The sequence below is a fragment of the Castor canadensis genome, chromosome 11 (genome assembly GCF_047511655.1).
Source record: "Castor canadensis chromosome 11, mCasCan1.hap1v2, whole genome shotgun sequence".
In the NCBI taxonomy this organism is placed as follows: Eukaryota; Metazoa; Chordata; class Mammalia; order Rodentia; family Castoridae; genus Castor; species Castor canadensis.
The window spans coordinates 4,015,036-4,039,904 of NC_133396.1; the positions used below are offsets into that span (position 1 = coordinate 4,015,036).

Consider the following 24,869-nt stretch of genomic DNA (forward strand, 5'->3'; position numbering starts at 1 on the left):
AAGAAGCAGAAGAAGCCTGTGGGCTAGCTGGGGAAGTCCTGGCTGTGGAATGGGACTGTGGGAAGACAGTCTGCAAATGGCAGGTTGGTTGCTGGACAGTGTTCAGTGAGAGGGACCTAGGTCTCAGAGCAGGCACATGGTCAGGCCTTCCCAGGGGCTGTCCTGCTGCCCCAAGCCTTCACGGCCAACTTCCTCCTGGATGCATGAACGGGCTCCTTCATGGATCCGTTCATGCATCTGTTCACTAGCACATCCACCTTTACAGGGCAGGGAAGCCCAGAGTTCCTGGGAGGGAACTTGGACTCCTGAGCACTAGATACAAGCCCCTAGCCAGGACTTGGCACTAGAAAGAAATTTTTCCATTGAAATTTTTGAGAGAATTGTAGACTCACATGCAGTTGTAAGAACTCACAGGCAGGGCTGGATTATAGCTCTTTTTGCATAGCATGGGCTCCATCCCCAGCACTGCAAAAAGAAAAAGAAAAAAAGAGAGAGAGAGAGAGAGAGAGAGAGAGAGAGAGAGAACACAGAGAGGTCTCATGCATCCTTTGTGTAATCCCTTCAATGGAAGGTAAATTTCACACCACCATAGCACACCACCACAGTTGGCAACACCCACCTGTGTGCATTCTGCCAGACTTGTTCAGGATCCCCTGGATTTACCTGGATTCATTCACTGGGAGGTGAGTTTATGGTTCTGTGACCTGTGTTGATTCATGTGTCTACACCACAGTGGAGCATCTGAGCAGCTCCAGCACCATGTGATCTGTCATCTCACCCACCTCCCTCCTGCATCCTCCTCCTTCTTGCAGAAGTGCATTTTGAGTAGCTCTTTTCCTTCCCCCCCTTCTCCCCCAGCCCTGTTCCTCAGTTCTGGTGGCCTGTGTTTGTGAGGGCCTCAACCTCTTCTTTGGCCAGGGGCGTGACTCAGGTATCTCCCATCCTAGCTTGGCACATAGCCTGGCCTACAGCTGGGCACTGAAAGAGGGGGACCTATATAGACTGGGGAGCCACTACCAAATGAGCCACTTGCCAAGGCTGGAGGAAAGATGGATAGTTAGTAGAAGGGAGGAATTATAAATACCAGCTGTGTTCATTTTTTATTTATGTTAACTGATTTCCTCTCTCTCTCTCTCTCTCTCTCTCTCTCTCTCCCAGCCTCTCAGTGCTGCAAAGCATGTGCTCTACCACTGAGCTGCATCCCCCTCCCCACCTTTCTCTTTCCTTTTCTTACCATTCTACATAAAGAATGTGACTCAGGGCACACGCAGTTTTGTACAGGCTGTACTTGGCACAGCTCCAAGATGGCACTGTTGGAAAAGTCTCCGATGGGAATAACACCCAAGCCTCTGCGGTCCCCAGGGGTACTGGAGGTGGGTGACTCTATCATTTAACTGGTGACCTTTCTGACCAGCAGAGGAGCGTTTTGAGGGAGAAGGTTCACGCATGTTTGTTTGGAACTGAGTTCCGTTAGGTTAGCTGAAGACTGTTGCTGCTGCTGGCACTGCAGCATGGAAGGTCACAGACATTCAGTCTCTGCTGAATGTCAACTCCTTCAAGCTTTTGTTTGGGTGGTTGGTGTCTTCACCAATTGTTCTGTTATAGCAAAATATCTGACACTGCAAAATTTATAGACAACAGAGATTTATCTCTCATAGTTCTGAAGCCTGAGAAGTCCAAGATCAAAGTGACGGCAGGATCTGTGTCGAGTGAGGGCCGCTCTTTGCTTCCAAGATGGCCTCTTCTGAAGGTGATGAAGTCTGTGTCCTCGCTTGCAGAAGTGCAGAAGGGCAAAAATGAGTGTGAGTTTCTTTTATAAAGACCTTAGTCCCACTCACAAGGGAGGAACCCCCGTGACATAATCACTTTCTAATGACCTCCCCTTAACACTACTGCACTGGACACAGCACTGTCCCCAGCCTGACCATCCACTGTCTTCACCTGTTCAGCAGCATTTTCTCTTTGTTTGTAGGACTCCCAGTCCATGTGGCTCAGGGATTCCACTGAAAAGTCCTAGACCTCTGAGAGCCCATGACTAGGACCGGCCAATCAGAACACACATACTGTTTTGTTCGAGGTTTGGGACAAGCCAGCCCGCCCACCCAGGGCCTTTCTTAGAGCTGCCTAAAGCCATTTGGCTACTACTAGGGAGAGCCTGTCTGAGGGCAGAGGCCAGGAGATCTGGGAGAGTGGAAGAGACATTTCCAGGCACTCCCCTGAAGAACCTGGATCCAACCATGCCTGAGGCTCTGATCTGACACTGTGTTTTTGTCATGTGAGCCGGTAATGTAACCCCTTCTCATTACTTAAGCTAGTTTTCACTGGCTTCCCCAGTTCTGCCTAATGGCTATTAGGCAACTGGGGGCATTTCACTGGTGTGCCTCAGAAGGCATATTCAATGTAACTAACAGTACCAGCTCACAGGGCTATGTGATACTTAGTAACATGAATAAAAGTACCTAATTAGTGTCTGGCACCAGTGAGCTCAGTTGTTGTAACAGAGTAATTATTTTGTAGGAGTGGATTAGAGTCATGTTAATCAAATGAGCAGGCGTTACTCAAATGAACCACTGCAGCCGGGAAAGGCTGGGAAGGCAGCTTCAGCCCTGGCTGATGGAGAAAACTGGATGGAGACCAGAACATCAGCGTCACGGGGCAGAGACCGCTCTCTGTTTGGAGCCAGCAGGACTCTGGCAGGAGAAACTCCCATTAGACCTACAGGGCTCCAAGATGCCCCTCTGTGTAGTCACCTCCCTGACAATTGGCAGTGCCCAGGACCACTCCCCCAATCATGTGACGTTATACCCCAGAGATGCTGTCTTTGCTGGCTGCATGAAGCCATGTGGAGGACACCTATGTCCTTTAGGAAGTTTGGGTGGCCTCCAGCCAGCAAAAACCTTGGGCCTTCCATCACACAGCCGCCAGGAAACACGTTCTAACAGTAGCTGGATGGGCTGTGGACGCAGATTCTTCCTCAGTCGAGCTTCCAGATGGTGCTGCAGCCCAGCAGACGCCTTCAGGCAGTGTTGAGACCTTAAGCAGTGAACCCCGTTTACAGTCCTCAGACTTCTGAGACAATATGCCTGCTATCTTAAGTCCTAAGCCTTGCCAGGTGTGAGGGCTGCACACCTGTAACCCCAGCAGAAGTTAGGAGGATCTGGAGTTTGAGGAGAGCCTGGGCTACATTGTGAGGCTGTGCTCACAAAAAGGGGGTGGGGGAACTGTTGGGGTGACTCAAGTGGTAGAGCACCTGCCTAGCAAGTGTGAGGACCTGAGTTCAAGTCCCAGTACCTCAAGAAAGAAAGACTGAATGAAAGAAAATGGGGTGAGGGTGTAACTCAGTGGTAGAGCATTTGGTTACCATGTGGGTGGCCCAGGATTGATCCCCAGCACCAATAAATAAAGAAATAAACATAAACACATGAAAGTTGGGTGAGCACAGAGTGAAGCAGTCACTGGCCAGTCACAGTGACTTAGCAGTTATGGAAGTCAGCACTGAGGAGGTCACCTCGATGGTTAGCTCATAAACATTCCCTGGTGTGATCTTGTTAACTACATACATTCATTTTCTTTTTCTCTGTTTTATTATTATTATTTTTGGTGGTACTGGGACTTGAACTCAGGGCTTCACATTGCTAGACAGGTACTTTACCATTTGAGCCACTCTGCCAGTCCAACACACTCAGTTTCTTTGATCCACCTAACTTCCTTCACTCACCTGAGCTTTAGAAAGGTCACTTGTTCAAAGTTGCGACTAAACTGCTCTAAAAGCACAGGAAGCAGCTGCCCCTGCCCTTGTGGCCACCCTGAGCCCAGGGGCATGGCCACTCTCCCAGCTGCTCCTGGGACAGATGAAGATGACCAGTTACTGATTCGGGGCAAAAGGGCTCCGGGAGCAGGAGGGCGGTGAGAACGGAGGGTGGTCTCAGGACAGTTGGGTAAACGGATCTAGACTCATACATGAAGGAGAGGAGGCACTGGGTTTGAGACTGCATTGGAGCAAGAGGCCCCTGGAGGCTGGCCAGGGGAGGCTTCTGAGGAGATGGGAGTTAAACAGCATGGAAAATGAACACAGCATCTGGGAGGTCTGAGGGTTGGAGAGACAATATGAACTGAAGGCCAGGACTCCTTTCTCGGTGAGCCAGGTGACAGTCCCCCAAGGAACTGTAGTTATAATTTACCCCCAAACTTGGTTGCTTAAAGCAACAGCCATCATTGGTCACCTGTCACAGTTTCTGTGGGTCAGGAATTCAGGCGTGGTGTGGCCGGGCGGCTTGGGCCTGGGCTCTGTCTCTCAGGACAGAGGCTACCGTTGAGTTGGTCAGGCTGCATTCATCTAGAGGCTTGACTGGGGCTGGAGGCCTCAGCTCCTCTTCACATGAGCTTCCCCACAGGGTGGCTTGGTGACTGGCCTTCCCCAGAGCGAGTGAGCCAAAGACCTAGATGGAAGCAGCAATGCTCTGTGTCCCCAGAAGTCACGTGGATCAGCTGAAATCTTTGTGGGATGAGCCACTCAAAGGCATGGACACCAGAGACAGGATCATGGGGCCATCTTGAAGACTGGCCACCACAGAAGGGATGGCCGTGGGAACAAGGCTGGTGGGGGCTTGGAGAGAGCTGTGGAAGAAGGTGGGAGACTTGTCAAGGCTGGGGGAAGTCCTCAGAGCACACCCCAAGGCCTGTGAGTGTGAGGCCATTCGGCTCCTCCTGCCGGTCATGCTCCCAGCCTTGCCTCTCTCTCCTCCAGCTCTCTGGGAGTGTGTGCTCAACTCTGGCACATAAACTGAAGCAGCCCACCCATCGTCCAGGGCTTGCAGCGGGCATGTGAGGGTCCCAGCACTCAGGGAAGAAGATTTGCTTCCTGATAACCTGGCAAGCCTTGTCCTGGGCAGGTCACTGGGTAGGAAAGCACAATGACCTCCATCACCTGTCACTAGGCAGGGAGGCAGGACTGGCCACCCCTGGAATAATCTCTGGGGAAACAGGAGAAAAGAAGGGGTGATATCCACCACAAAGCCCTCCAAATAGGGCCCTAGCGAACTGGGGCTGGGCTGCCCATTCCTTTGCTAAGCTCTGCCTCCCCTCTGGCTGATTTGGGTGAGGCCTTTGGGCTTCCTCAGTTCAGAGATGGGGGAACTGATGGGTGGGCGAGCAGGAAGGGAATTAGTTTATTCTGTGTGCTGCTGCCAGACAGGCTTCTTCCACCATCCTCTTCTGCATGCCTGGAATCTCTACCCCAGGTGCTATCCCCCACGTCAGCCAGGCAGGGAAAATGGGGCTCAGGGGTGGCGAGCCAAGCAGGCATGGGAAAGAGCCACCCTACCATCCTTAGGGGACCAATCCAGGCTCCTGCACCCAGGGCCTCGCTCTCTGGTTGAGCTCCGGCCCCGGAGGGAGGAAGAGGGTCAGGTAGTCACTGCCCAGCAGGAGTCAGCCTGGACTGGACCCGAGGGCTGGCAGGGAACTGGAAACCCCGTCCAAAGCCACCCAGTACCCTGCTCTGACCCCCGTTGTCTGACTTGGCTTGCTGGCGGCCAGCCTTCCCTTCATTGATCCCGGAGCTGCCCAGGCTTCTGGAGCCATCCTACTGTCTCCCTCTGAGGGCCGACCTGGCTGCAGGAGGAGGTCTGTGGGAGGAGGGTGTTGGCAGGCACCCCTGAAGCTGGCTGGACATTCAAAGACCCCCCTCACCCCCCACTCAGGATCTGGGGAGGGGGTCATGTGCTTCAGGGGAAGGTTGGGCAGGTCCAAGCTTGAGGGAGACTCAGACCCTGACTTCAGGGAAAGAATAAGATAGGCTGTGGGCCAGGGAGATCAGGCAGACCTCACAGGTCCAGGAGAGGGTTCCGAAGCCCAGCAGGGGAGACTGGCAGAATTATATGGGGTGCAGAGGCAAGAAAAAGCTGAGCTGTCCTCTACAGAGTCCCCAGGAGGCTGCCACCATCCCTGCCCAGACCTCTCACTACCCATCCAAAGCTCTGGTGTGTCCCACGAGCTCCTCACTCATGCCCCCCTTGTCAGGGCCCCAGAACCTAGCACAGGGCTGATCTCCGACCTCTGGGAGGATGGGTGACCTCAATTTGACACAGGGACTAGGGCTAGTAGAGGCCCTGCATTCAAGCTCCAGCACTGTAACACACACACACACACACGTGCACACACACATGCATGCACGCACATGTGTCCAGGTCCCCACTTCTAAGTGCCAACACAGGGTCAAAATGTAGGGTCTCACCTCATTAAGAGGTGAGCAGTCCACGTGTCCATCAGCAGAAGAATGGGTGGCACCTTCACAGTCTTGAAAGAGAAGGAGATTGTGACACATGCTACCACCCAGACAGAGCTTGAGGGCGCCATACTGTGCACGATAAGCCAGTTAAAATAGACACGCCCCGTGTGATCCCACTCACAGGAGGTCTCTGCTGCAGTCTAATTCATGGAGATAGGAGGCAGGACGGGGGCTGCCAATAGCAGGGACCGTGATGTTTAACTGGTGGAGGGAAGTGGAGGGTATTAGTTTGGGAAGATAAAAACTTCTGGGAGGGGGCCGCCCAACAACTTCCATGTACTTAATGTTACTGGCTGTGACTGCACTTAAAAATGTTAAGATGGTAAACTTTATGTGTCCTATATTTTAGCACAATAAAAAGTTAAATATTCCCCTCCCCCAGGCATCAATCTCGGTGTTGATGGTGTGCCCACCAGGCTCATGGGGCAGACCACTGGGTCCAATCCTTTGCTCCACAGTCCGTGTCCTGGGCAAGGGGTTTGGGGGTGCAAACAGCAAACATGCTGGAACTTGAGCCCCCACAACCCAGACATTCCAAGACAGGCCATAGGGACAGCTGCCCCTCAGATTAGGCAGCCAGACACAAACGGCCCCCAGCACAGTCACCTGGGCCCCCCCCCGTCCTCCCCCACCCTTCTGGTTGCCTGCAGAGAAGATAGAACATGTCTGTCCATGCTGTCCACATGTCCTGGGAGGCTTGCCTGACGCAGTGACCCTGGCCTCATTGCCAAGGCAGTCATCTGCATGTGCACGCATGTGTGCTCATACTCCTTGCGTGAACGCACACATCCACAAACAGCTGTGTGCACTCGCACACATCCACAAGCAGGACACATGCACACATATGCACTCACAAGCACACAGGCACATACATGCACACACACACACCTGTGCATGGTTACTCATACACACGCAGGCTCACATGCACACATATGCATGATGTAGACTTGCACACACACACACATGCACACATACAATACACACACACCTGCACACGCACACATGCAGGCATATATGCACGCGATCACACACACTCAGCCAGGTCACCTGAACTCCCAGGATGGCACGGGGTGGGGGGAGGTCATCCTGGTCTCCTAGAAGCCCAGTGTCCCTCCCAGCATCTTCCTCCAGACCTGCCCACCCATTCCAGCTGCTCCCCCCAGCAACAGTTCAAATGACCCTGAACACAGGCACCCGGCTCAGGGCAGGCCAACCCGGGACCTGTCCCAGAGGCTGCCTGGAAACAGGAGGCCAAAGAATGCAGTGGGCAGCTTGGCAGAGCGACAGGCACAGCCGGCCCGCTTCCAGTAACTTGCCAGCCCCGCCTGACCTCGCCCACCGGCCAGAGGCTCAGCCAATAGATGCCGGCCCAAGGCTCCAGCCCCCAGAAATGCCCTGTTGCACAGCTGCTACAGGCCCTCAGGGTCACTACCCCTGTCCCTAGCAACAACAGGACGAGGGGGAACTGGATCCCTGTCCTCCCAGGGACATGCCGGGAAGGGGTATCTTCAGCTGCCCTTCCTGGAAGCCCACTGGCTCCAGTCCCATGGGCCCAGCCCCTCAGCAACGATCCCCAGGAAGGGAGCAGTGCCCGGACCCGGGGAAGCTTCACTGGGCCAGCTCAACCCCACTCCAGCCAGGACCCCCTTCCCAGCCTCGACAGGAGACCATGCTGACCCCAACTCCCCTCTTCCCCTCACCCTCTGGATGGTCCTCATGAGGCCTGTGGCATGAGAACAGTACCCAAATCTCTCCTGTCCCCACTCTACGTAAAAGGGAGCACCAATGGTTTCCGTGTGAGTCCCTTTTTGCCAGAGGAGACGAAGGGGACAGAGCGAGTCATAAACACAACAAGCACCAGACAGAGAGGCTTGGAGACCCCAGGAGCCAGAAGAGGCCGGGTCAGGAGAAACAGTGCCCACCTGTGTTGCTTTGCCTGGAATGGTCCCCAGGGGCAGGACCCGTAAGGGGCTGAGTCAGCCGCAGGCAAGAGAGGACAGGTGGCCCTAGTACTGGGGGACCTCTATGGGAAGTGAGTAACCCAGGCACAAGGTAAGGGTGACTACCCCTGACAACCCACAGATGACATGGGTTGACCTCATTTCCTGGCACTCAGCATGACTGATTTGTTAAACCAAGTCTGGCGACCACTGTCCATGGAAGTGGTCTGGGAAGTCCTTGGGTAGGCAATGGCCTTAGGAAGGTTCCTGACTTGAGGGACAGTGTCCATAGCAAACAGGGGGGACAGAGCCACAGTGACTACAGCAGCATGAAGTAAACTATATGGAAAACAATGGAAGACATGCAGCTCACCTGAAACAAATAAAACAGATTTTAAACATAAATACATCCATTTTTTTTTATGTAACAAAAAATCCATAGGTTAGGACGTTGGCAAGGGCCTAAGTTTCTGTCTATCTTTCCATGTTACCAATTTAAGGTAACTGATCATCCTGATTTGCCCAGAACTTTCTCAGTTTTAGTGCTGGAAGTCCTACAATCCGGGAAAATCAAATCTCAACTTTTGCTCCTCCTGAGCACAAAACAGTTGCCAAAGCTCCAAGCATCACCCACTCAAATAACAGTGTACTAAGGAAGAGGCAATAGAGTGCAAGAAAAAACACATATTCTTGAACTTCTAAGAAGTCCTCCAAAGACAGGATCACACAGTCAGCCTACACCAATCACCAGCAGGGGTTCAGAGGACTGGTTTAGACCCATCTCTGTTCATCCATTGGGGTCAGGGCTCTGTTGGTGAAGCCAGGCTGGTGAGCTACACTGCTGGGGCTCTGTCTGCTGGGAAAGGGCACAGCTGTGTGGTCAGGCAGACCATCTCTATCTCCAAGTCCCAGCCCTGCTCCCTGAGCTGCGTGGCCAGTTGTGCTGACGAGCACAACTCTCATCTGAGAGGGGTCAGAGCAGCCACCCTTGCTGAATTCTTGGGAGGAAAAGCACTGAGCACAGCATTTGGCAAACACAGAACAGCATGGTGTCCGATGTCAGTGTAGACCAGCCACATGCCTCTGAATGCAGTTCCACTCCCACTACAGGAAAAGTTCAATGCAGACCCCATCCTTGTGCCTCAGTCTCCTGCCTGGGACAGTGTACCAGAAGGTAGGTCCATCAGAGCACTGTTGAGGACACTCAAATCTGCTCCACTTAATCTCTTTGATCCTGCACAATTATTTTCCTCTGTCCAGGATTATTTGGTGGTAGGGGAGGCACTGTCCCATAGGGGCATCTGTTGATGCAAAGAGTCAGACTTTTAAATGATGCTTCATTTAAAATGATAGGACTGGTGGAGTGGCTCAAGTGGTAGAGCACCTGTCTGGCAAGCACAAAGCCCCAAGTTCAACCCCCAGTACCACCAAAAAGAATAGTAATTAATAGAAATAAAATTATAGATCCAGCAGAGCATGGTGCTACATGCCTGCAATCCCAGCACTTGGGACACTGAGGCAGAAGGATCTTGAGATCCAGGCCAACCTGGGCCACATATCTTAATTATATATGTAATTTAATATATATATAGATACATAAATTATATATATTAAATATATATTATATATATATATATAGAAAATACAGGAAAGCATTAAGAGGTTAAAATCAGCCAGGCACCAGTAATCCTAGCTACTCAGGAGGCAGAGATCAAGAGGATTGAGGTTTGAAGCCAGCCCAGGCAAATAGTTCACAAGACCCTATCTTGAAAAACCCATCACACACACACACACACACACACACACACACACACACATACAAAGGATGTTGGAGTGGCTCAAAGTATAAGCCCTGAGTTCAAACCCCAGTACTGCAAAATAAAGGTTAAAATCAGCACCGGTGTCTCACACTTGTCATCCTAACTACTTGGGAGACTGAGCTCAAGGGAATCAGGGTTCAAGGCCAGCCTGAGCAAATAGTTCGAGAGACCCCCATCTCCAAAGTAACCAGAGCAAAATGAACTGGAGTTGTGACTCAAGTGGTAGAGCACCTGCCTAGCTAGCAAGCACGAAGTCCTGAGTTCAAACTCCATTCCACCATAGGGGGGGAAAAAGAGAGAGAGAGAAAAAGAGAGAAGGTACAAAGAGAATGGGTCAGGTGGCACACACAAGGTAAGTGGGAACCCCCTGGATGAGGCAAAAGAAGGGGCTGTCAGCCCTGAGCTGGGATGAGCCTGAGAGGCAGTGTGGCTGGAGTCCAGGGAGAGTGGGAGGGGAGTGGGAGGGCCCCCCCATGCATCTGTCCCCTGGGACGTCATAAACACTTGTGGGGAAGAGCTTGGGTTACCCACCCCAGCCTGAAACCATGAACAGAAGGATAACTAACCGCCTGACCAGACTGGTGTTTTAAAAGATGTTCTTTCTGCTCTTGGGAGTGGAGGGAGGCAAACCAGGTAGGAGGTGCAGCTGTGCAGAGAAGATGCAGTGTGTGGGACAAGTGACAATGTGGTGGGAGGGGCAGAGAGGCTGGGCTGGCTGGTGTGGAGGGGGGTCTCAGTTTGGGGGGTCTGACTAGCTGTCAGGATGGAGCCATTTCCTGGCCTGGGACCACTAATATGGCAGGAGGGTAGTGTGGCTATAATGACTGGATGTCCCCATTGCAAGAGTTGTGCTGGGCACGTTCAAGGTTACTGCTCTAGCGATCTGAGCTCTATACCAAGTTCAATGATTTGAAGGGGGGAAAATGTCTTTTAATTGAAATAAAACATACCTACCTGCTGGGAGTGTGGCTCAAATGGTACAGTGCTTACCTACCAAGCCTGAGGCCCTGGATTCAACCCCCAGTACCAGGGGGGTGGGGATGGAGGCAGCGATGCAGGTGGGAGGGAAGAAATACGCCTGCAGAAAAGGCAGAAATCCTAGGTGTGCAGCTGGACTGGTTTCCAAACTAACCATACCTGCAGAGCCGGCACCCAGGTCAAGACAGAACATCATCCATCCTCTGGGGGCCGGCGAGTGACCTCCCAAAGGTGTTAGCAACCGCTGCCCTGGCTCCTAACACTGAAGGTGAGTCTTCCTGCTTTTGCACCTTTTAGGTCACTGGAATCCTGTGGGGCGCCTGGGTTCCTTCACTCAACATGGTGCCAGAGACCTCTTACCACCCCGTGCACCAGGACAACTCACGCACGCATTCTTTCCTTCCTCAGAGGTATTTGGGCCATTTCCACTTCAGGCCATCATTGATCGTGTCACAGTGAATGTTCTAGCACTAGACTTTTGGTGAGAGTGGGCCTTTTGGTTGGGTGTGTGTCTGGGAATGGTGCCCAGAGGACCACTTGCTTTAGGGGCTACGACGACCCAGCATTGGCGCGGTAGTGTCCATCACAGCCCAGCATGCACGGGTGTGCCAGTTCCTCCATTTTACTACCAGTTCTCTTTCGTTTTAGCCCTGCTGGGGTGTGGGTAGCGGGGCCACACTGAGGTTTTAATTCATCAGCTCCTTGCTATGTTTACGGTGTCCTCTTTAGAGACGTGCCTGTTCAAGTCTGAGGCCCCTTCTTCTTTTGGATCTGTCTTACCCATATTTCAGAGTTCCATATGTACTCCAGACCATGGTCTTCTCCCACTCAGTGGCTTGTCCTTTCCTCTCTCCTAACAGCCAGATGCAATGCCACAGGATAGCTCTAGGGACCTAAGCACCACTTACAAATACCCACCAGGCTTCCTCCAAACACACTAAGCACCCTGCCTGCTTGTTGGGCGAACAGGTGGAAGTCAGGTCCCCAGTCCCAGCTCCCCAGGCAAGCATCTTTGTGGAAATTCAATAGAAGTCCTAAAGCTGCCACAGGCAACAGCTAAGCCCACAGGTGTCCATGTGGGGTGTGTCCCAAAGAGAAATCAGGGGCCCACATTTCTAGCCTCTTGCAACACCAGTAAAGGAGCAGGGACAGTGCCCTGAGGCTGTTTTGTCACAGAATTCCATGAGGGGCTGGGCAGGGAGTGTCCCTGGAGCTCAGCTATTGCAGGCAGCCAGGACCTAGGAGAGCCTGTTTCCCAGAGCAACAAGGGTGGGGGGCCCGTGCAACCCCACTGTTGCCCATGGAGGGCTTAAAGCTGACTCCATCTCCCCAGCACCCAGCCAGCCCCTCCCCTGCCTGTCTGTCCTCACCCTGGGCACTGCAAAGAATGGGCCCACTCCTTCCTTGGCACACCCCCTCTGGGACCCTGTCCCCTCTCAGGGTCACCCCTGCTATTCCCTGAGGCTCCCCTCCCCCCCACCTCCACTGTATCCCTGCCATGCCATGGGGCAGGTTCTCTGAACCATCTCTCAGAACCCCTCCCTGGGCCCACAAGGTCCTCTGCTCAACAGCCTCCAGGATTCTCTGCAACCTTGGTAGCAAAACTCCTTTGAATAGGCATCTATCTGCAGGTCTCCATCTCCTCTTCCTGCTGCACTTGGCTCCTCAACAAAAGCTCATTCTGTCTGGCTTCCTCCCGCCTGGATTGTTCTCCCTCTATACCTCCCCATGGCTCACTCAAGCTCTGCTTTAACGTCCCCTCCTCCGAGGCTGAGGCCGGAAACGGAACACTCCCTCAGCCTCTGGCTCGCTCCATCTTCTCACCCTGCCTCATTTCTGCCCATGATGTTGTCACTTATGGACACTTTTTACACACACAGGAGAGCCTTGTATCCACAGGTCTATGGTTTTGAGACCACAGTTGAGGAAAACCCGCCAGTGCTCAGGTGGCATAGAGTTCCGTACTCTAGACCTGTACGGCACCTACTCAGTACCCACGGTAGGGCTGGGCATCCATAACTTGAAATCACATGGAGAAGACTACATAACAGTCACAAAAATGACTCTTGTACACATTAATACTGCTCACCAAAAGCTATATATATATATATAATAAATATATTTGGTGGGACTGGGTCTTGAACTCAGGGCTTCATGCTTGCAAAGCAGGTGATCTTCCTCTTGAGCCACAGCTCCAGTCCCAAAAACTAGATTTCATTTCATGCTCTTTATCTCAAATACCTTGACTGCTTGGTTCACTTTTCCCATAAGGCACCCAACTTCTGTTACAGACACGCCACCATCTTTCAACAAATCTACAATGTTCTCGGTTTATCACTTCAATTAAGCACATTCACTTTCACCTTGATTTGGAGTGCTGTCTGCTTTTTTGGGAGGCAGGGGACACAGCGGATCACGCAATGACTTAAGCACGACTGGCGGTGAACTCGGGACTGACAGAGCTTCTCCAAATCAACGGAACTGTGTGATGCATGTAATGGAATGTGAATTTTTTGTTTTTGAAATTTCTTTTTAAAAATTTAGTATTATTTTTGACCATGCTTGGGCAAAACCTCGCGTAATAAACCTGCACAGTTTCTTGTTTGGTGTGGTGGCACGGATCTGATGGCTGGCACACAGCAGGAATGCAGAAGATACTTCCGGGATGAGGGAATGAAGAACTGTGGCGTTGGAAAGGTGGCTCGTCTTCCCCTTCAAGGGCAGCTAGGCATGTTCGCATCCTTGAGCACCTGGGGGAGAGAGGGTTGACTCTCCCCGCTCTGGGATCCCCTGCAGGTGGAACGAGAGAAGATTAAAGTCAGGGCTAGCTTGCCTCACTGTATTCCTGGAGCCTGCCAGGTGGAGGCTGACACGGAAAGGCATTCAGACCCTGATGTACTTAAACAATTCAGCTGCTGACGTATTTGTGCATTGTGAAACATCTGTACAGAATGAGTCTGTGATGGTTCAGTTCAGGGGTCACCTTGGCTGGGCCGTGATGATCAGATATGTGGTGAAACACTATTTGGGTGTTCCCATTAGGTTGTCTGGGGATGAGATTAACATTTAAATGGTGAGCTTTTGAGTAAAGAAGATGGCCCTCTATAATGTGGGTGGACCTGGTCCCATCAGCTGAAGGTCTGAGAGAACAAAAGGACTGACTTGCCCCCAGCAAGAAGGAATTCTGCAGAAATGCTTTTGAACTTGAACTGTAACATTGACTCATCCTTGGGTCTCCATCCTGCTGGCCCACCCTGCACAGTTTGAAGAGGCCAGTCTCCATCAACGTGCACACACGATTTATGTACACACCTAATCTACAAACACACATGCAATCTGTCACACACCTTATTGGTCTGTTCTGGAGAACTCTCATTAATACAGCCCGCTTCTCTTTAAGCAATGTGGATGCTAAGACCTATCTGTAGAACAACCTGGAAGCCAGCGGGGCTGCCTCCTCCTGCCCAGCCTGTCTGTCCTGTGGTGCCCTGAGGCTCAAGCCCAAGGAGGAAGAAGCAAGGGACAGAAACTCCTCTGGGGGTGGGGAGAATGTTTGACCTTCCACATTACCTATTCTATTTTTAAAATAATAAGTGTTTCTTTTCTTTCCTAAGTGAAAACAAACACACAACATGACTGAAGGTGTGGCTCAAGTGATAGAGCGCCTGCTTTGCAAGTGAGAAGCCCCACGTTCAAACGCCAGGCCCACCAAACAATCAATCAGCCAGTCAATCAGACTCATTTTCTGGGTGTTAAACAGGTGGATTCTATAAAGAGTGCCCAGCTTAGGGCTGATGGGGTCCATTTACAAGGGCATGTAAGGGCTGGTGCCTGGGCAGGTGGTCACAGGTACTGTAGCCAGGGGTCCCTGCTCTCCTGGACAGCTTTCTGGGGGCTGTTTTGGATGAGGAGGATGGAGCCAGGGCTGGTCCCCATGGGTTTGGCAGGTTGAGAAGAGGCTGAACAAGGGACACTGTTTTGGACTATTCAGGCTGTCATAACAAAATTCCTGGACTAGGCTGGGCGAGGTAGCTCATATCTGTAATCCTGGCTACTTGGAAGGCAGAAATCAGAAGATCAGCTGGGTTTGAGGCCAACCCAGGCAAAAGTCCATGAGACCCCATCACAATAAAAGCTGAGGGGCTGGGGGGTGCACCTGTTATCCCAGCTACATGGGAATCATAAATAGGAGAGTCACAGTCCAGGCCAGCCCAGGCAAAAATTGAGACCCTATCCCAAAAATAACTAAAGCAAAAGAGCTGGATATGTGGAAGAGGTAGAGTCTGCTAGCAAGCACAAGGCCCTGAGTTCAAGTGCCAGTATTGCCAAAAAAATTATAAACTTGATTTGAATTAGGACTCATTATAAACTGGACAGGATGGTACATACTCGTAATCCAGCACTTGAGAGGATAAGGCAGGATTGTGAGTTTAAGACCAGTTTGGGCTATATAGCAAAATCACATGTATACTCGTGAGGCCCTGGGTTCATCCCCAGCTCCACACACACGTTCACGCACACACACATGTGCATACACACACACACACACACACACACACACACACAGAACCAAAATATCAACTCGTAAATCTTAAAAACCTAGCTTTCCTTGGATCTCACAGACCAACCCCAGCAAGTTTTAGCATTCTCTTTCTAAATCTAATTTTAATATTGAAATACAAACTTTTGCATTCACTCAGAGCTGGGCTCAGTTAACTCATAGCTTCAGACATTAATCTGTCTTTGCACCTTAAACCATGAGTGCCCATCTGAAGTCACATGTCCCCGCTTTCCCTGGAGCACCTGCCAGGGCCACTGGCAAATCACAGAAAGTTCGTCCCCAACACTCATAAATGGAATTGCTCAAACTGGCAAAGGTGATGACTCTGGTTCTCGTAGTCTTCTCAAACACCATAAAAGCAAAAGGAGACCCAAGGCAGCATTCGCTGTGTAAATGGGTGCGACATACGACAATGACGGCTGGGAAAGGAAGCACTCCACCACTTTTCAATTTCTTACCGATTGTCACTCAGCCCACAGGGAGCGTCACTGGTCAGGGTAAGTGCCTAACCAGACTTGTTTGGGGTGTTGACCTGGGATTCCAGGCCAAGGACCCAGCACTGGCCTTATGTTTGGGATATTCTCCCTGTTTTAACAGGCAAGACCCCTTCCTGGGATGGTTGGTTGTTTAAGTCTGCTTTGACTTGAGATCGAATGATTTATAAAGAATTCCAGTTTAGCCAGGGGTGGTGGAACTGATCTGTCATCCCAGCTATGGTGGGTAGGAGAATTTCGGGGTTAGGCCTACCCCAGGCAAAAACACAAGACCTTACCTGAAAAATAACTGAAGCAGAAAGGGCTGGGGAAGTGACTCAAGTGGAAGAGCACCTGCCTAGCAAGACTGAGGCCCTGAATTCAAACCCAAGTACCACCAAAAAGCCCCCACAGTATGTAAGTTTAGAGCTGGGGATGTAGCTCCATTGGTAGAGCACTTGCGTAGCATATGAGAGGCCCTGGGTTTGATCACCAGTACCAAAAGCAAAAAAAAAAGTGCTGTGGAGGCTGGGAAACCTAAGGGCCTGGTGCTGGCCAGGGCTTTCTTAGTTCAGTGTAATGTGGTGAACGGCAACACAGCCCAACTGTGCCAGGGCCAGTCTCCTCATCCTCTAAAGCCATTAATGCCATCCTGAGGACGCACCCTCATGACCTCATCTTGTTTGTTTGTTTTTTGCAGTACTGGAATTCGAACTCAGGGCCTCATGATTGCTAGGCAGGCACTCTACAACTTGAGTCACTCAACCAGCCCTTTTTTGTAAAGGTTTTTTTTAAGATAGGATCTCACGAACTATTTGCCTTTGCCCAGGATGGCTTCTGACCGAGATCCTCCTGATCTCTGTCTTCTGAGTAGCTAGGATTACAGACGTGAGCCACCAGGGCCCAGTCTTCATGACCTCGTCTAACCTCAGTCACCTCCCAAAGGCCACCTTCAAATACCATCAACACACAAATTTGGAGATTAAGTTTCCAACATATGAATTTAAGTGATGGTTCCATCCTGGGCAGGCAGGCTCCACTCTTGGACATAAGAAGCCCTGGAGAAGACCAGGTCTCATCTCTACATCCAAGTCCAATAGAAGAACTGCTTCTAGTTTCAGAAAAGTGCTGGCCTGAACTGGGACCTGCATCCCATATCATTCTGACCAAGGGAATGACTATTCAGATTGCTGAAAGCAGACAAGGCTCGATAGAGCTGGTGCTGTGGTCAGGGCAATGGGGGAGAAGTGGATGGATGGACAGTGGAGGAGAATGTCACAAGTGTCTACCCTAAGAGGCAGCCTGAATGAGCCCTAAAGTCCATGATCGGGGGCAACTAGAGGAACTCGCAGCAAAGTGAGGCCGTACGGTTGATGTTTAATGACTGGTTATTGAGGTAGGGAGGGAAGAAAACCCTGGGCTCAGAGCCCAGGCACTTGGCCATACCAGGGGCAGGTCAAGAGAAGAGGGGAGTAGCCAGGCAGGTGCCCGTGTTTTATACCTGTAATCCTAGCTACTTGGCAGGTTGAGATCAGAAGGATTTGATTCCAGGCCAGCCTGGGGAAGGCAGGGACAGCTCTCAAGACCCTCTCTTGACAGAAAAAGCTGGGTATGATGGAGCACACCTGTCATCCCAGCTATGGTAGGAAGCATAAAATGGAAAGATTGCAGTCCAGGTTGGCCTGGGCAAATAGCAAGACCCCATCTCCAAAATAACCAGAACAAAAAAGGCTTGGAAACATGGCTTAAGTAGCAGAGTGCCTACCTAGCAAGTGCAAAACCCTGAATTCAAACCCCAGTACTGCCAAAAAAAACAGAGTGAAGGGGAGGGTGAGCCTGACTCACATGAGGCTGCCGTTCTTGGACCATTGAGTGGAGGAGGAGTCTAAGAAGTGGGTGAGGCCCAAGGCCAGAAGGGGACGAGAGAGGCTGATCTCAGCAGCTGCTGCCACCACAGTTCTGTTATGTTGCTTGGTAAACTTTGCAGGCCCCAAGTGAGTTCTCCAAATAAACAGTGAGTTGGGTGTAGGGGACATAGCTGTACCAGGCTGTGGGTAGATGGGTACAAGGTAGATGGACCAGCCTCCATTCTGTCCAGTGCAGTGACCTTCTCAGGCCACCCATGGATAGTCGGTAACAGGTGTTGATGTCGCTGCCCAGAGAAAGCCTCCATGGGCCCATGGTGAACCCTGAAGAGTTCCAGCTAGGCTCTGGCGCCCTGCTAGTTGGAATACAGCCTGTTCCCAGAACAGTGCCTGTCCAAGAGGCTGTTCACCCTGGCTGGGCACACTGAGCCAGCCCAGGAGTCAGGAATCAAGGATGAAAAATGCCAACCAAAGGTCACACATCCTTCTACTCCAGCTGACTGAAGGACAGATGCTGCAGATCACCTGAGATGTCTTTGATGTTGATGGTGGTGTCAAATTTCCCAAGGGGAAGCTTTCACTCTGAAATGTGAGACTGTCTCCCCAGTGGTGTGACACTCAAGCTAAGGCCCAGACAGGTGTGCATGGAGCCCCTGTGAGGGAGCACTGGGCGTGTACAAGGCCCTGGAAGCACAACAGATGCTGGGGCTGACCAGCCTGGATGAGACCTCATGTTGGGGGTCTGCTAACCACCAGGGTAGACTGTGTGGCTCAGATGCCACCCCCAGGACTGGGAAACATAGGGGTCTTCAGCCTCGTGTTAGCAGGATCAACTGGACCAGAGGCCAAATGAGTCTGTGCCCAAGAAAGGAGGTCGGTCTGACCCTCTGAGGAGGAAGCTCCAAGGCCTGGGATGGGCAGGCATGGCGTGTCTGACCCACCAGCTCCATCTCCATGTCCCCTCTGCTGCTCTCTGCCCCTTCCTCCCTAGGCGTGGCTGCACCTGAAGAGATAAGGCAAGGACAGAAGCTACCCTCTGCCCGGTGTAATGCGTGCAGGGCAAAGTGGACCATGAAGATGCCAGGCCCCTTGGCCAAAAAGGATTAAGAATTTCAAGATGGCAAGAGGAAAGCAATAAACCCAGCACAGGGTCCTCTCAGTTCAGGGATCCGCACACTGCCGCAGGTCACCCGTACCTGAAGATAGCCTTGCAACAGGGGAGAAGGTGAAGAAAAGCCCCTAGAAACAGGAGTGAGGACGTTTTATGCACACGCATGCAAACACTCAAGGCACACAAAGACCCTGTGGCACAGGTCAAAGCTACCAAGTGCCCTGCAGTCTCTGTTAGAGCTCTGAATGACCCCGAGAGACCGGTGTCATTAGTTCCATTTTGTAGAGGGAGAAGGGAGCTCAGAGAGGCAACAGGACTTTCCTGGGAAGCATCGGAGCTGGGATCCGAAGCCCTGACTGTGCCATGGGGTGGCTTCTTGTCCTTAGCACCGTGGTGCTTAGGCCCTGGCCCTCCCTTCTGGGGTTCATATCCCAGGTCTGGCCTTAATAGCTCAGGCCACTTTCTCTCTGGGCCTCAGTTTCTTGATCTGTGAAACGGATGTTGCACTGCTCGGTTACTTTCATAGGGTTATTTCTAGAATACACGTGCACTGCCGAGAACGGCATTGGTCTCCAGAAAGGCTCCCAGGGGTGCCCTCCATCAGTCCCACTGAGGCCCCTATTTCATCTTCTGCCACAAGTCTTCCACTGCTGGGTGAACTGACCTCCACCTTAGGCAGCCAGGTCATTTGGCAGTGTGTGCAGGGCTGGCTCAACTGCTCATGCTCACTCCTGCCCAGGTGGACATGCGTGCTGTCACTCACGCGCACACACACGCACGCACACACACTCTCGTGTGCGGCTACACCTAGAGGCTTTAGTCAAGTGCAGGCGTGGCCTGCAGAGGTCTCCCTCTAGTGGCCCTGGTGCAGAGCTGCTCCCTCCAGCAGGAAGGTCCTCCCCTGGTCTCAGCTCCTGCCCAGGTCTCCACAGTGCCTGGACACCTGCCATCATCCCCTTGTTCCTTTGAGCAGAAGAACTAAGCACCTGCTTCCTGCACCCCAAATCAGAGGTTCGAATCACTGGGAAGAGCTGCAATGTAAGGTTCACACAGGCCACCCCAGGGCTCGTGGCACTTGCAGAGTTGGCAGAGGGGGACCAGCAGGCGAGGAGGGTGTCCTGCGCCCTGATGTCTGGGCAAAGAAGGAGAAGAAGCCTGCTTGGGTAGAAGGCGTCGCTCTGGCCACTGCTTGGAGCTTTCAGGAACCTCAGGTGAAGAGGGTATTGGCTGAGGGGTAAGTTACCACATACAGAATGAATGAACGACTGAATGAGTGGGGTCACAACAGGAGTGTCCCCTGGCATTTCTTAACAATGGATTCCCAGGGACCCTTTTGCAGCCTGCTGATTTGGACTCAGCTAGAGGGAAGCTGCATTGTAACAGGCAGCCCAGGCAATTCAGCTGGGCAACTTTAGAAGCTTCCTGGGCTCCCCGTGGCGTCCCCAAGTCATCTGGAAAGTGATAAAAATGCAGGCCCCAGGCTCCTGACCCTAAGCAGGGAGGACTGTAGTTCTCCTGGACACTGCTTGTATTACAAGTACCCTAAATTCCAAGGCAATAGGAGATATGGCTCAGGGGGCCCCCAGGGCCAATGGTGTGAAACTGGCCCTGGCCTTAGAGACCTCAGCCAATCCCACATATTTTGGATGTCTGGTTCCACTCAGGAGAAGAAACACCTGTCCCCAGCTTACTCTGGGTGGCACCTGCAGCCCCATCCTTGCCCCTCAGCCACCATGTGTCCTACCAGCCAATTAACTCCTGACCTGCGGTGTCTGCACCATCACGCAGGCCAAGAAAGTCCATGGTCTCCCTACGAGATGGTTTCTTTTAAAAAAAAACAAAATGTAGTAGGGCTGAGGATGTGCCTCAAGTGGTAGAGCTCCTGTCTGGCAAGCACAAGGCCATGAGTTCAAACTCCAGTACCTCCAAAAAATAATGATGGTAAAGTATGCCTAATATAAAATCATTCAATGTTTCAATCGGTGACCTTGAGGGTCATCACATTCTTCTGCAACTTCCATCTCCAGAACCTTTCCATCGTCCCACACAGACACCCTGTCCCCATCAAACACTAACTCCTGATGGGCACTGGTGGCTCACACCTGTAATCCTAACTGGGAGGCTGAGATCAGGAGGATTGAGATCTAGGCAAATGGTTCATGAGATCTCATCTCCAAAAATAACCAGAGCAAAATGGACTGGAGATGTAGCTCAAGCAGTAGAGTGCCTGCTTTCAAGCATGAAGCCCTGAGTTCAAACCCCAGCCCCACCAAAACAAAACAAAACCCAAAAAGTCCACTGACTCTTTATCTGTCTCTCTTAGCCCCTGGCAGCCCCTTTTCTACACTCCATCTCTGCTAATTCAGCCATTCTAGGGAATTCTGCTACAGGGAATTCCTATAAGAATCCTAAAGCGTTTGTCCTTTGGCATCTGACTTCTTTCACCTAGCATAATGTCTGTAAGGTCCCCATGTTATCGCACGTGTCAGAATTTCCTTCTGTTTTAAGGCTTCTCAATATCCCATTGTGCATTGTGTGGCTGGGCCAACTGTCTCCACGTGTCTGTTGATGGGCACTGGGGTTGTTGCCACCTTTTTTTTTGTTTTTCTTGCCGTGTTGAAGATGGAACCCAGGGCCTTGGGCATGCTTGAAGAGCTCTACCACTGAGCTATGCACCCCGCCCTTGGTTTTTTGAAGCAGGGTTTCTCTATGTAACTTAGGCTAACCTTGAACTCACTATGTAGCCCAGGATGACCTCAAACTCACAATCTTCCTGCCATATATACCCACCCAGCTGTTGCCACCTTGACTGTACTGGGGTTTGAATTCAGGGCTTTGTACTTGCTAGGCAAGCCCTCTATCACTCAAACCATGTCCCCAGCCCTTTTTTGCTTTAGTTAGTTTTCAGGTAGGTTCTTTTGTTTTTACTTAGGACCAGCTTCCCTTACCTATACTTCCTACATAGCTAGGCTTACAGACACACACCACCATTCCTGGCTTTATCAGTTGAGATGAGGTCTCACTAACTTTTTGCTTGGGCTGGTCTCAAACCTCCATCCTCCTGATCTCCACTTCCCAAGTAGTTGAGATCTACAGGCATGAGCCCCTGTACCTGCTTTTAATTATTTTGGGTGAATACCTAGGTATGGGATTGCTGGGCAAAGTGTTACTTCTATTTTAATTCTTTTTCTTTTTCTGGTGGGACTGGGCTTTGAACTAAGGGCTTGCATTTGCAAAGCAAGCGCTCTACTATGCTTCCAGTCCATTTTGCTCTGGTTATTTTGGAGATGGAGTCTTATGAACTATTTGGCCAGGCTGACCTCAGTCCTCCCAACATCAGCCTCCCAGGTAGCTAGGATTACAAGCGTGAGCCACCTGTGCCCAGCTCTATTTTTCGTTTCTTGAGGAACCAAAGAACTGTTTTCCATGGTGACTGCATAATGGCTCCTTGTGATCTTTTATCTGCATTCACCAGCCTCTGTGGTGACAGAACTCCTGGTTACTGGTGGGTTTGGTGTAGCAGCATGGTACAGGTCACCAGTCAGGCCTGTCTCCTCGTCCCACTCCAGGCTCAGAGGGGACAGCCTGGAAAGCTGGGAAGTGGAGGGACCTTTTCCTTACCCCCTCTCCTGATTCCCTTGCCCTCAGCCCCCCACTCCCACACTCTGCCACACATCAGGTTCCTATCTCGAATTCCGTCCTGATGGAGAGTCATTGCCATTAGCAAGAGGCACCTCAGATCCTTTATCACCCCAACCATGGGCCCAGGCATGGAGAGAAACCAGGCACCAAGATGCTCTGGGGAGAGCTGGCAGCTGCAGGCAAAGAGCAGGCCAGGCAAGAGAACACCCCTGCCAGGCCTGCTGGTCCCAAGGCCAGGTCACCTCCAGCTGGGTTTAAGTAGCTGTTTCTTGCACTCACCCCTCCATCTGCCAAGAACACTGACACCTTCAGTCCTGGCAGTCATTGTCTTGAGACTCCCTAAGTAGACACCCCCAGGGCCCTTTCATCTTTTGGGGTTGTGTCACTTTCCATTGCATGAAGGAGTTGGAAGGCAGCATAAGTAACTCCCAAGGAAAGAGGCAGCCATGGGATTGTGTCACCAGCTCTAAGCACTGTCTGGAGAAGGCAGCTGGACCCCCTGGGACGGGACAGGATAGTGGGAGCCTTTTCTCTTGCTTTTTCACTTTAGTGGCTTCACCTCCCTGAGCAGTGTGGCCACTGAAACGCACAATCCAATGTCTCCTTGTGTTTCCACAGAGTTGAGCATCCACCCAACGGTTGACCATAGAACGTTCTCAGCATCTCAGAAATTCTGCACTTTTGGTTGCCCCTCCCCATCCCCAGCCTCCCCGAGCCCTGGCTCTCCTGCTTTCTGTCTGTAGAACTCTTCCCGTCCTGGCCTCTTCATGTAGGTAGGAACCAGTCTGTGGCCTTTCAGGAATGTGAGGTCTTCAAGGTTCATCTGCACTGTGGTGTGAATTGGTGCCTGGCTCATTTTTATGGTCAGTAGACTTCTTTTGTGTGGATATATGACATGGTGTACACATGTATCACATGAGAGGTGAGTATATTTTCCACATGTTGGGCTGACTTAGGTCTCTGTCTTCCACCCCTCCCCACCCTTCAGGAGACCCCTCTGAGGATGTGTTCAGCACTGGGTCTTCCAGTCCATCAGGTAGGCCAGGGAGCGGGAGGGGTGCTATCCGCCAGGATCTCAGCCTGCTAGGGCGCCATCACTAAGCACCACAGCAAAGGAGAGAAAGAGTACCTGCGGGGGATCTTCTAGGATTCCAGCCTGGGGCTTCCCAACTTTTCTTCTTAACTGGCAATGGTGGCAGTGACAGTGACGATGATGGTGACGGTACTATAGTAAATTTGCCCCCCAAAAGATATGTCACCCAGACCCTGTGAAGGAAAAAGAGTCATTGCCAGTGTAATTAAGTGAAGGGTCTTGAAATGAAAGCATGCTGGACTAGGGTGGGCTAGAAATACTGTGTATGTTCCCTTTCTGACACAGCAGAGATGACAGACACAAGAAGCACAGAGAGGTAGACTGGTGGCCACAGAGGCAGAGATTACAGCCATGTGCCCACAACCAAGCAGGAAGAGGCAGGAAGGATTCTTCTCTGTGGTCTTTGGAAGGCGGTGGCCCTGACAACACCTGGATTTTGGACTTTGGACCTCTGAAACTGCGAAGCAAAAATTTCTGTTGTTTGGAGTCCCCCAACCTGTGGTCTTTTATTTGACAGCTGGACACAGGGCCACCCAACTACAGTCCACCACCTGAACCTTTGTCTTCCAGGGCCCAGGATCCTTTTGTTCCCCTTCACAGGCCACTGGGGCTCTGAAGTGTAAAGCAGGAGCTATGCCCCAGCCCCTGTAGCTGCTTCCTGTGAAGAAGTTGCTTCATCTCTTTGAAGTCAGCCCAGGAACCCCAGCTGTTAGGCCAGGCTCCCCTGCCACCAGTCCCTCAGGATATCAGGACAGAAACGGAAAGCCCACTTTTTCCAAGAAAGATGCTTAATATGTTTACAGGCATTCTGTTATTATGTGTATTATTTACGGTCAGGGTGAGGGAAATAAAATTTCAACTGTATTGTTGCAAGTGAATTTTATTTCCATGGCTTTAAAACACAAACAAAATGAATAATCCTATTAGTAGCTGAATATTGTCATTCTTCTGCTGCATGTAAATCTTTCTGCCATAATAACTATGAAATACCAAACGCCCATTGCAGCAAGACTGTTGGGAATAAATGTTACTGCTGAGTCCAAAACACAAATGATAGTTCCACTGGTGACTGCAACAGGGCCACAAATGGTTAGCAC

General features: G+C 51.4%; 1 long non-coding RNA gene across 1 annotated transcript; it reads left to right on the forward strand.

The window, feature by feature from the left end:
- The first annotated feature begins 11,122 nt into the window (after positions 1-11,122).
- Positions 11,123-24,611, forward strand: LOC141414028 (uncharacterized). The gene is made up of 4 exons (XR_012439132.1): positions 11,123-11,295; positions 23,298-23,542; positions 23,668-23,715; positions 24,058-24,611. It is a non-coding gene; the product is annotated as an uncharacterized lncRNA (long non-coding RNA).
- Positions 24,612-24,869: the final 258 nt, after the last annotated feature.